Below are 10,784 nucleotides of genomic sequence, written 5' to 3'. Positions count from 1 at the left end.
TACTCACCACCATCTAAAATTATGTTAACTATTATTACATTCATTTCTTGTCTGCCCATTTAGGATGAAAATTCCCTGAGCGAAAGAACCTTGTTCTGTCTTATTTGCCAGTGTATCCCTAATTCTAAAAAATAGTGCCCAACACACAGTAGGAACTCCCGAAGTATCCTTGAAAAAAGACTGCTCCCCGGAGCTCCCAGTCTCCAGTTTGTACGCACAAGGACATCGGTACGTGGCCTGTAGTGGCGGATATCCAGCTTATGGCAAGAACCCCGACCTGGTGGGTTGGTGTTGGAAGGTCTCCTGTCTGCAGAGGCCCTACACCCCGATCTTCTGCTCTCTCCAGCCTCTTTCCCTTGTTCCTCCACTCGGAGGTCAACAACGGCTGGCCAAAGTCTGAAACCTCGGTGTTCCCCACCCTCACTTGGGCCAATTAAAGATGCTCAGACTGAAGGGTGGTTGGGGTAGGTAGGGTGGCGAAGACGTGAGATATAATAAGTGATGAACGTCTTGAGGTCCCCTATTAGAGAACCTGCTGCGTTTGGGCAGGATCAGCGCGAGGCTGAAGCCCCGCAGGGTGGGGCAGCGGCTGCTGGGTGGGTCGGTGGGTGCGGCCCTTGGCTCCGCCCCCCCTGCGCCGTGAGAAGCTGAGAGCGGTGATTGTGGCGTGGTGGTGCCGCGACACCAGACTGCGACGCTCGCTGAGCCTGAGCTCTGTTCAGGTGTGGGCCTGGACCCTCGCGCAGGCTCGATGTGCAACCGATCCCAGGTTGGGATGGAGCAGAGAGCCGAGGACCGAAGCCAGTGGCATGGGGCTCCGCACCAGTTCACAGAGGTGAGTCAGGGCGTCAGCCCCAGGGCCCCGCGTGGGAGCTGAGGGCATGGAAGCTGGGGGAGTGGAGGGAAATAGCAATCTGGAGGATTAGAGGTCCGAGGGGCAGGTTGGGAAGGGAGGGGATGGAAGATCAAGAACCTAAATCACGTGTCGTTTATTCAGTTAATATTCTTAGCATTGGGTGCTGGGGGTAAAGAAGTTCCAGGTAACTTCTGATAGAGACTTTTGAATACTCAGGAAAGAAGACAAAGTTAGAAAGTCAGCGGGAAGCAGACAGGGAGGAAAAAATTACTAATTGGCAGGCCTTTGACAGACCCTGGGAATACAATGGTGAGTTTACCATAAGATAGTTTACCATTTTATTAATAAGTAGCTAAAAGATCGGAAGTGTATACATTACTGTAAAGAAGAAATACAGGGGCCACAGAAACGAATAGTAGAGGTGTTTGATCTGATTTAGGAGGTGGAGAAGACAGCTGAGGATTCTGTCTGGAACAAGAGACAACTGGTTAGGTGAAGGGTTAGCAGATCCTGAGACCAGAGACAGAATGCCTCCACCTTGGAGGTAATGAAAGATGGACTGTGAGACCAAGGCCAAGAGACTGATGGGAGAGTGGTCAAGCGGAGGGGAGGCAGGGACCCCAGAACCACCTAAGTCATGCGGGGCTTGAGTTGGTTATTCCAAGAGCAGGGGGAAGCCATTGATGAGTTTAAGCATGATCGATCACAATTAGATTTTTTTTAAAAGAGTGCCCCGGGGGGCATGGGCAGAAGTCAAGGAAATAATTAGAAAGCTATCGTGATAATCCAATCAAAATGGTGGCCTAACTAGAGAGATGGAGAAAACGGAATGGATCTTGGAGATGTGTTGGAGGTAGACATCACAACAATTGGTAATTACTTGGATCTAGGTGGTGAAGGAAGCTTCCAGGACAATTGACCAGATTTCTGGTTTATAAAACTGGATAAGAATAGTGGTGACATTTTCTGACAGCAAAGGATGAGAAGGAAGAGGATTAATAGTTTTTTCCCCTGGGGGTATGTTGAGGGGTGGGTGTGTGAGTAAAGATGATCATGAGTTTTGGACATAGTCGGATGAAGTGCCTTTGGGCTATCCAAATGGACTGAGCACTAGGCAGCTTGAAGATTCAGAAAAGGTCTGCCCTGGAGCTATTGATTTAAGAATAATTGACTATAAACAGAAATGGATTCATTAACATGAGAAAGATTGCCCAGAGAGTAGCATAATGCAAAGGGGACTGAGAAGGAGGAAGCCCAGAGAGAAGGGAAGGAGAAAAACCAGGCTAGTGTGTCAATGTGTTCCAGAGACCAAGGGAAGGAAACATTTAAAGAACAATGGCCACTATATGGGAAAAGAATCTAAAAAAGAGTGGATATACGTATATGTATAACAGATTCACTTTGCTGTACAGCAGAAACTCATACAACATTGTAAATCAACTATACTTCAAGAAAAATTAAAAAAAAAAAAATAAAGAACAATGGCCAGTAGTCTCAGAAACTTATGAGAGGTCAGACAGGGAGGAATCTGACATGGGTTTGGGCTTAATATCATGGAGATCATCGGTGACCTTTATGAAAGCTGTTTCTGTGGAGAGATGGGGGCCAGACTGAACTTGGAGGCGAGATAGTGGTAAAGATGTGTTTAGACATCTCCAAAGAAGTTTGCCTGTGAAGAATCAGGAAAGTAAAAGGGAGGGAAAAGTGGCTGAGTACCCGCAGAAATACCCATCCAATAGACAGTTATCTGGCACCTATTATGTGCCTAGTTTATGCTAGTTACTGAGCATATAGTGGTGAATAAAATGGACTGTGGTTTTTTTTTGTTTTTTAAAAAATTAATTTATTTTTATTTTTGGCTGCGTTGGGTCTTCATTGCTATACGCCAGCTTTCTCTAGTTGCGGCAAGGGGGGGCTACTCTTCATTGTGGTGTGCAGGCTTCTCATTGCGGTGGCTTCTCTTGTTGTGGAGCATGGGTTCTAGGTGCGCGGGCTTCAGTAGTTGTGGCTCACGGGCTTAGTTGCTCCATGGCATGTGGGATCTTCCCGGACCAGGGCTTGAACCCATGTCCCCTGAATTGGCAGGCAGATTCTTAACCACTGAACCACCAGAAAGTCCCGATAATTTCTTAATATCATCTATTTGGTTCCCCTAGTTGTCCCTAAAATGTCCTTTCCAGCTGGTATGTCCAAACCAGGATCCAATTTTAAGACCACATGCTGTATCTGGTTATTATGTCTCTTGAGTCTCTTTGAAATTAGAAAAGTTTTCTTTTTTCCTGACTGACTTTCCATTTTTCATCATCTTAACTTTTGTCTTGTAAAATATTCCTCCTCGTGGATTTATCAGATTGCTTTCTCGTGGTATGATTTAGCTTGATCTATCTCTTGTATTCCCTCTGAATCGAAGTTAGATCTTAAAGCTAATTGGATTCCTGATTTGGGGTAAGGATGTCTCATAGGTATGATAGGATTCATCTTGCATTACATCAGGAGACACATTTGGCTCCCCACATTTTGTGACATTAGGCGTGGCCCTTGAATTAGGGTAGCGAAAAGCCTCATTGATCTCTCTATTCAAACTTATATTTTAGCCTTGTGGTCAGAAAGTAATCTGTGTAATGTTACCTTGGATACATGCAAATGTCCAGTTCCCCACTAATCATTCACTTACAGGTTTGAACCAAATATTAATTTTTCCTTAATCAGAAGTTTCCTTAGAGGTTGTAAAATGATTTTCAATTCCTTCATTCCTTCTACATGTATTTGTGTTCTTCTGTAAAGTAGAATTTTTCTTAAACAACTGGAATCATTGGGTGAATTTGAAATAACAGTTTCCTATTGGACAGAATAAATACTTCTTTCACTTTAATTCACAATGTTCAAAGCTGGAATAATAGCTGACCCTTTGTCACTTTTGGCTCATGAATTTTCATAGATTCAATCTATTAAAATCAACAATCATTCTTTTTGATTCTCAAATTGTCACAAATTTGGCCAGTGGGAACCCCTTCTGTACCCCCCCTTTTTTATACAATTAGTTTGTCTTTCTTTTTTTTACTTATTCTATTTATTTTTGGCTGCATCAGATTTTAGTTGCACGGGCTCTTTGTTGCGGTGTGCAGGCTTCTCTCTAGTTGTGGCGTGCGGGTTCCAGAGTGTGTGGGCTCTGTAGTTTGCAGCACACAGGCTCTCTAGTTGAGGCGCGCGAGCTCAGTAGTTGCGGCACACCGGCTTAGTTGCCCCGCAGCATGTGGGATCTTAGTTCCCTGACCAGGGATTGAACCCACATCCCCTGCACTGTAAGGCGGATTCTTTACCACTGGACCACCAGGGAAGTCCCTCTGTGCCCCTTTTTAAACATTTTAAAAATTGTGGTAAAATCTGTATAACATAAAAATATCAGTATAGCTATGTTTAAGTGTATAGTTCAGTGGCATTAAACACATTCACATTATTGTGCAACCATTGCCACCACCCATCTCCAGAACTTTTCTCATCTTCCCAAACTGAAATTTCCGTAATCATTAAAATAGTAACTTCTCAGTTTTCCCTCCGCCCACCCTCCACCCAGTCCCTGGCAATCACCATCCTACGTTCTGTCTCCTTGAATTTGACTTCCTTAAGTATCTCATAAATAGTATCATACATTATTTGTTTATTTTGACCGGCTTATTTCACTTGGCTTAATGTCTTAATGTTGAAGCATGTGTCGGAATTTCCTTCCATTTTAAGGCTGAATGATACTCTACTGTAGGTATATACCAGATTTTGTTTATCTGTTGATGGACACTTGGGTTGCTTCCACATTTTGGCTATTGTGAATAATGCTCTCTGAACATGTGTGTACAAATGTCTCTTCCAGTCCCTGCTTTCAGTTCTTGTAGGTATATACCCAGAAGTGGGAGTGCTGGGCATATAGTAATTCTATTTTAGTCTGTTGAGGCAGCACCACGCTGTTTCTATAGCAGCACACCATTTTAACATTCCCACCAGCAGTGCAAGGGTTCCAATTTCTCCACATCTTGCCAACACTTTTTTAAAAAATAATAATCATTTTCGTGGGTGTGAAGTGATATTTCATTGTGGTTTTGATTTGCCTTTCCCTAATGGTTAATGATGTTGAGCATCTATGTCTTTGGAGAAAAGTCTATTTAAGTCCTTTGCCCATTTTTGAATTGGGTTTTTATGGTAAATTTTAGGAGTTCTCTATATAGTTTAGATATTAATCCCTTACCAGATATGCGATTTGCAAGTGTTTTCTCCCATTCTGTGTGTTGCCTTTACACTCTGTTGGTAGTGTCTTTTGATGCACAAAAGTTTTAAATGTTGATGAAGTCAATTTTGTCTATTTTTTCTTTTGTTACCTGTGCCTTATAGTAAGTTTTGAATCAGGAAGTGTGAATTTTCCAATTTTGTTCTTCCTTTTCAGGACTGCTTTTGGCTATTTGGGATTCCATATGAATTTCAGGGTGGATTTTTCTAGTTTTGCAAAAAATGAATTTTGATAGGGATTGCATTGAAACTGGATATTGCTTTGGGCAGATTATTTCTTCCCATTTTTAAAAAATGTCTTTAATTTCCTTCAGCAGTGTTTTATAGTTTTCAGTGATATAGTTTCAGTTAAACTCTGGTTATTTCTGAGTGATTATTTTTGATGCTATTGTAAATTGAGTTGTTTTCCTATTTTCCTTTTTGGATTGTTCATTGCAGTGTATAGAAACACAATGGATTTTTGTCTCTTGAATTTGTATCCTGCTACTTTGCTTAATTTGTTTATTAGTTCTAACAGATCTGTGGGTCTGTGTATGTAATCTTTAGGATTTTCTACATATGAGTGTATCATCTGGGAACAGAGACAGTTTTACTTCTTTTCCAATTTGGAAGCCTTGTACTTGTTTTTCTTGCCTAGTTGCTCTGGCTAGAACTTCCAATGCAATGTGAATAGAAGTTGTGGAGGCAGGCATCCTTGTCTTTTTTCTGATCTTAGATGAAAAGCATTCAGTCTTTCACCATTGAGTGTGATGTTAGCAGTGGGTTTTTCATAAATGTCCTTTATCATGTTGGAAATTTCTTTCCATTCCTATGTTTTTTAGTGTTTTTTTTTAATCATGAAAAGGTATTGGATTTTTCAAATGTTTTTTTCTGCATCAATTGAGATGACGTGTTTTTTCACCTTTATTTTTCTTATGTAGTATGTTACATTGATTTTTTTTTTACATCTTTTTTTTTTGTTTTTTGGTTTTTTTTTGTTTTAAACATCTTTATTGAAGTATAGTTGCTTTACAATGGTGTGTTAGTTTCTGCTTTATAACAAAGTGAATCAGTTATACATATACATATGTTCCCATATCTCTTCCCTCTTGCATCTCCCTCCCTCCCACCCTCCCTATCCCACCCCTCTAGGTGGTCACAAAGCACCGAGCTGATCTCCCTGTGCTATGCGGCTGCTTCCCACTAGCTATCTATTTTACGTTTGGTAGTGTATATATGTCCATGACACTCTCTCACCCTGTCACATCTCATCCCTCCCCCTCCCCATATCCTCAAGTCCATTCTCTAGTAGGTCTGTGTCTTTATTCCCGTCTTGCCACTAGGTTCTTCATGACCTTTTTTTTTTTTTTTCCTTAGATTCCATATATATGTGTGATTTTTGTAGTTGAATCAGCCTTGCATTCCTGGGATAAATCTTACTTGGTCATGTTGTATAATCTGCTTAATATGCTGGTGGATCTGGTTTGCTACTTTTTTTTTTTTAAGGATTTTTGCATCTATATTCATAAAAGATGTTGGTCTATAGTTTTCTTTACTTGTGATGTCTTTGTCTGGCTTTGGTATCAGGGCAATGCCCAGCTCATGGAATGGATTAGGGAGTGTTCCCTTCTCTTCGATTTTTTTGTTAGAATTCAAGAAGCATTGACATTCTTCTTTTAAGAGTTTAGTAGGATTCAACATGAAGCCATCAAGTAAAGAAACTTTCTCTGTCCTGGAAGCTTTTGATTACTGATTCAGACTCCTTACTAGTTGTGGGTCTATTCAGATTTTCTATTTTTTCATGATTCAGTGTTGGCAGATATTGTCTTTCAATGATTTTATCCATTTCATTTAGGTTATCCAATTTGTTGGCATGCAACTGTTCATAGTACTCTCTTATAATTCTTTTCATTTCTATAGAATTGGTAGTAATGTCTTCACTTTCATTTCTGCTGTTAGTAATTTGAGTCCTCTTTTTCTTGGTCAGTCTAGCTAAAGGTTTGGCAATTTTGTTAATCTTTCCAAAGAACCAACTTTTGGTTTCATTAATATTTCTCTAATATTTCTTTCTGCTAACTTTGGGTTAGTTTGGTTTTTTTTCCTAGCTCCTTAAGGTGTAAAGCTAGGTCGTTGGTTTGAGATCTTTTTAAATTATAAGCATTTACAGTTATAAATTCCCTCAGCCCTACTTTTGCTGTACCTGGTAAGTTTTTTAATGTTGTTTTCATTTTCATTTGTCTCAAGTATTTTCTAATTTCCCTTGTGATTTCTTTTTTGACCTATTGGTTGTTTTATTATTATTTTTTTTGAGCTATTGGTTGTTTAAGAGTATGTTGTTTAATTCCACAGATTTGGAGATTTTCCAGCTTTCCTGCCATTATTGATTTTTAACTATCTTTCAAAATCTCTTAAGCCTTAATTTGTGACCTAACATATGATCTATTCTGGAGAAGAATGTACCATGTGCACTTGAGAAGAATGTGTATCCTGGTATTGTTGAGTACAGTGTTCTGTATATGTTTGTTATATCTAGTTGGTTTATGTGTGTTCAAGTTCTCTGTTTCCCTACTTATCTTCTGTGTGGTTGTTCTAGTCTTTATTTAAAGTGGGGTATTGACATCTCCAACTCTTACTTAGAACTGTTTATCTGTCCCTTCAATTCTGTCAGTTTTGGCTTCAGATATTTTGATGGTCTATTATTATGTGTAAATGTTTATAATTGTTTATCTTTTTGCTGTATTGAACCTTTTATTAATATATAATATCCTTTGTCTCTTGCAACTTTTTTTGATTTAAAGTCTGTTATGTTTGATAGCCACTACTATAGCCACGCCCACTCTTTTGTTTACTATTTCCATGGAATATCTTTTCACTTTCAGCCTATTTTTGTCTCTGGATCTAAAGTAATCTCTTGTAAACAACATATAATTAGATAATGTTTCTTTTACTCCATTCTTCCAATCTCTGTCTTGATTGAAGAGTTTAAACCATTTATATTTGAAGTAATTAATGATAAGGAGAGACTTCTGTCATTTTGCTCTTTGTTTTCAATATGGCTTTTAGCTTTTCTTGTCCCTTGTTTCCTGTATTATATCTTTTGTGTTTAGTTGATTTGTTTTTTTTGTAGTGAAACTTTATTTCCCTTCTCATTTCCTTTTGTATATATTCTATAACTATTTTCTTTGTGTTTACTATGGGGATTACATTTAACATTCCCAAATTATAATATTCTAATTTGAATTTATACCACTTTAATAAGATAAAAAAATTCCCCATCCAGTTCTGTCCCCACTCCATTTCAGTTATTAATGTCACAAAATTACATCTTTATGCATTGAGTGTCCAAAAATATAGACTAATAATAGTTTTTTTAAATGCATTAGTGTCTAAGAAAACTGTTTTCCTTCATTCTCACACTCACACACTTAGGACATCATATATGTGGGTTTTCTGCACCAAGAAACTCTGACACTAACTGCTTGGAATTAGTGCCCAATCCCACGGGTTAAGGGCTTAATCCCACAGACTGCCCCCTACCCCCTGCTTCAGACGCCAATCATAAGTCCAGGTTGTCACCTGGGCTTCTGACCAACTAGCTGTAAATCGGGGCCAGTTTCTATGACCTCCTCCCCAGATTTGATAATTTTCTAGAGCAGCTCACAGAACCCAGGAAAAGTTTACTTACTATTGCTGATTTATTACAAATGATATTTTAAAGAATACAATTGAACAGCCAGATAAAGAGATACATAGGGGGTGAGATATGGGAAAGGGGCACAGAGCTTCCATTCCATCTCTGGGCACAGCACCCTCCTAGCACCTCCATGTGTTCAACAACCCAGAAGCTCTCTGAACTCTGTACTTTGGGGATTTTTAGGGAGGCTTTATCATGTAGACATGATCAATTATTTTTTTTTTTTAACTTTGGGTTTATTTATTTATTTATTTATTTATTTATTTATTTATGGCTGTGTTGAGTCTTCGTTTCTGTGCGAGGGCTTTCTCTAGTTGCAGCAAGTGGGGGCCACTCTTCATCGCGGTGCGCGGGCCTCTCATTATCACGGCCTCTCTTGTTGCGGAGCACAGGCTCCAGACGCGCAGGCTCATTAATTGTGGCTCACGGGCCTAGTTGCTGATAATCTTATTTGGGATCCCATATATGTGATGAGTTACTTCTTTCTTGCTGCCCTCAAGATTCTTTTTGTCTTTGGACAGTTTTGATTATAATGTGTCTCAGTGTGGATTTCTTTGATTTTATCCTATTTGAAGTTCATTGAGCTCCTTGGAGGTCTATATTCATGTCTTTCATCACATTTGAGATGTTTTCACCCACTATTTTTTCAAGCAATCTCTGCCCCTTTCTCTCTCTCTTCTAGGACTCCCACAGTGCATATGTTGGTCTGCTTGAAGTTGTCCCACAGGTCATTTAAGCACTCTGTTCAGTTTTCTTCAATCTTTTTTCTTCTTGTTCCTTAGCTTGACAACTTCAATTGTCCTTTCTTCATATTAGCTGATTCTTCTGTCTACTCAATCTGCTTTTGAATCCCTCTAGTCAGTTTTTCATTTTAGTTATTATATTTTTCAGCTCCAGAATTTCTTTTTTTTTTTTAATAAATTTATTTATTTATTTTTGGCTGCATTCGGTCTTCATTGCTACACGCGGGCTTTCTCTAGTTGTGGCGAGTGGGGGTTACTCTTCGTTGTGGTGTGCTAACTTCTCATTGCGGTGGCTTCTCTTGTCATGGAGCACAGGATCTAGGCACACAGGCTTCAGTAGTTGTGGCACATGGGCTCAGTAGTTGTGGCTCGCGGGCTGTAGAGTGCAGGCTCAGCAGTTGTGGTGCACAGGTTTAGTTGCTCTGCAGCATGTGGGATCTTCCCAGACCAGGGCTCGAACCCGTGTCCCCTGCATTGGCAGGCGGATTCTTAACCACTCTGCCACCAGGGGAGCCCCCAGAATTTCTTTTTAGTTTCTTTTTAGGTTTTCTATCTCTTTATTAAAATTTCCATTTTGTTCATACATCATTTTTGTGACTTTGTCCACATCTTCTTTTAGCTGTTTGAGCATCTTTAAGACAGACAGTTGTTTTAAATTCTTTGTGAAGTAAGTTCATCATTTGGTCTTTCTTAGACATTTCTGTTTATTTTTTTTCCCCTTGAATGGGCCATACATTCCTGTCTTTTTATGACTTGTGATTTTTTTGTTGTTGTTGAAAACTGGACACTTGAATCTTATAATGTAGAAACTCTGGAAATCCAATTCTTCCTCTTCCTCAGGGTTTGCTGTTTTTGTTTTTTGTTTGTTTATAGCTTATTTAAATTGATGTATGTTGTCTCTGTGCCAGCATCAGCCTGAGAGGTAAACTTAAGGTTTTCTTAGATCTTTTATGAGCCTGCATCTTTTCTTGGGTATGTGTGGTGACTTTCCAAATTTTCTAGTATATGTGATTGCTTTTGAATATACTAGTTCTTAAATGTCTGGTTCCCAAAAGGTGAAAAAGGATAAATGAAGGGGGAAAGAAACAGGCACCAGGGACTTCCATGGCAGTCCAGTGGTTAAGACTCCGTGCTTCCACTTCAGGGGGCATGTGTTCCATCCCTAGTCAGGGGACTAAGATCCCACATGCCATGCAGCACAGCCAAAAAAGAGAGAGAGAGAGAGAGAGAGAGAGAG

Source organism: Balaenoptera physalus (genome assembly GCF_965194825.1).
Source record: "Balaenoptera physalus genome assembly, chromosome: 1".
NCBI classification, from domain to species: domain Eukaryota; kingdom Metazoa; phylum Chordata; class Mammalia; order Artiodactyla; family Balaenopteridae; genus Balaenoptera; species Balaenoptera physalus.
Note: the sequence above shows the minus strand (reverse complement) of the source record.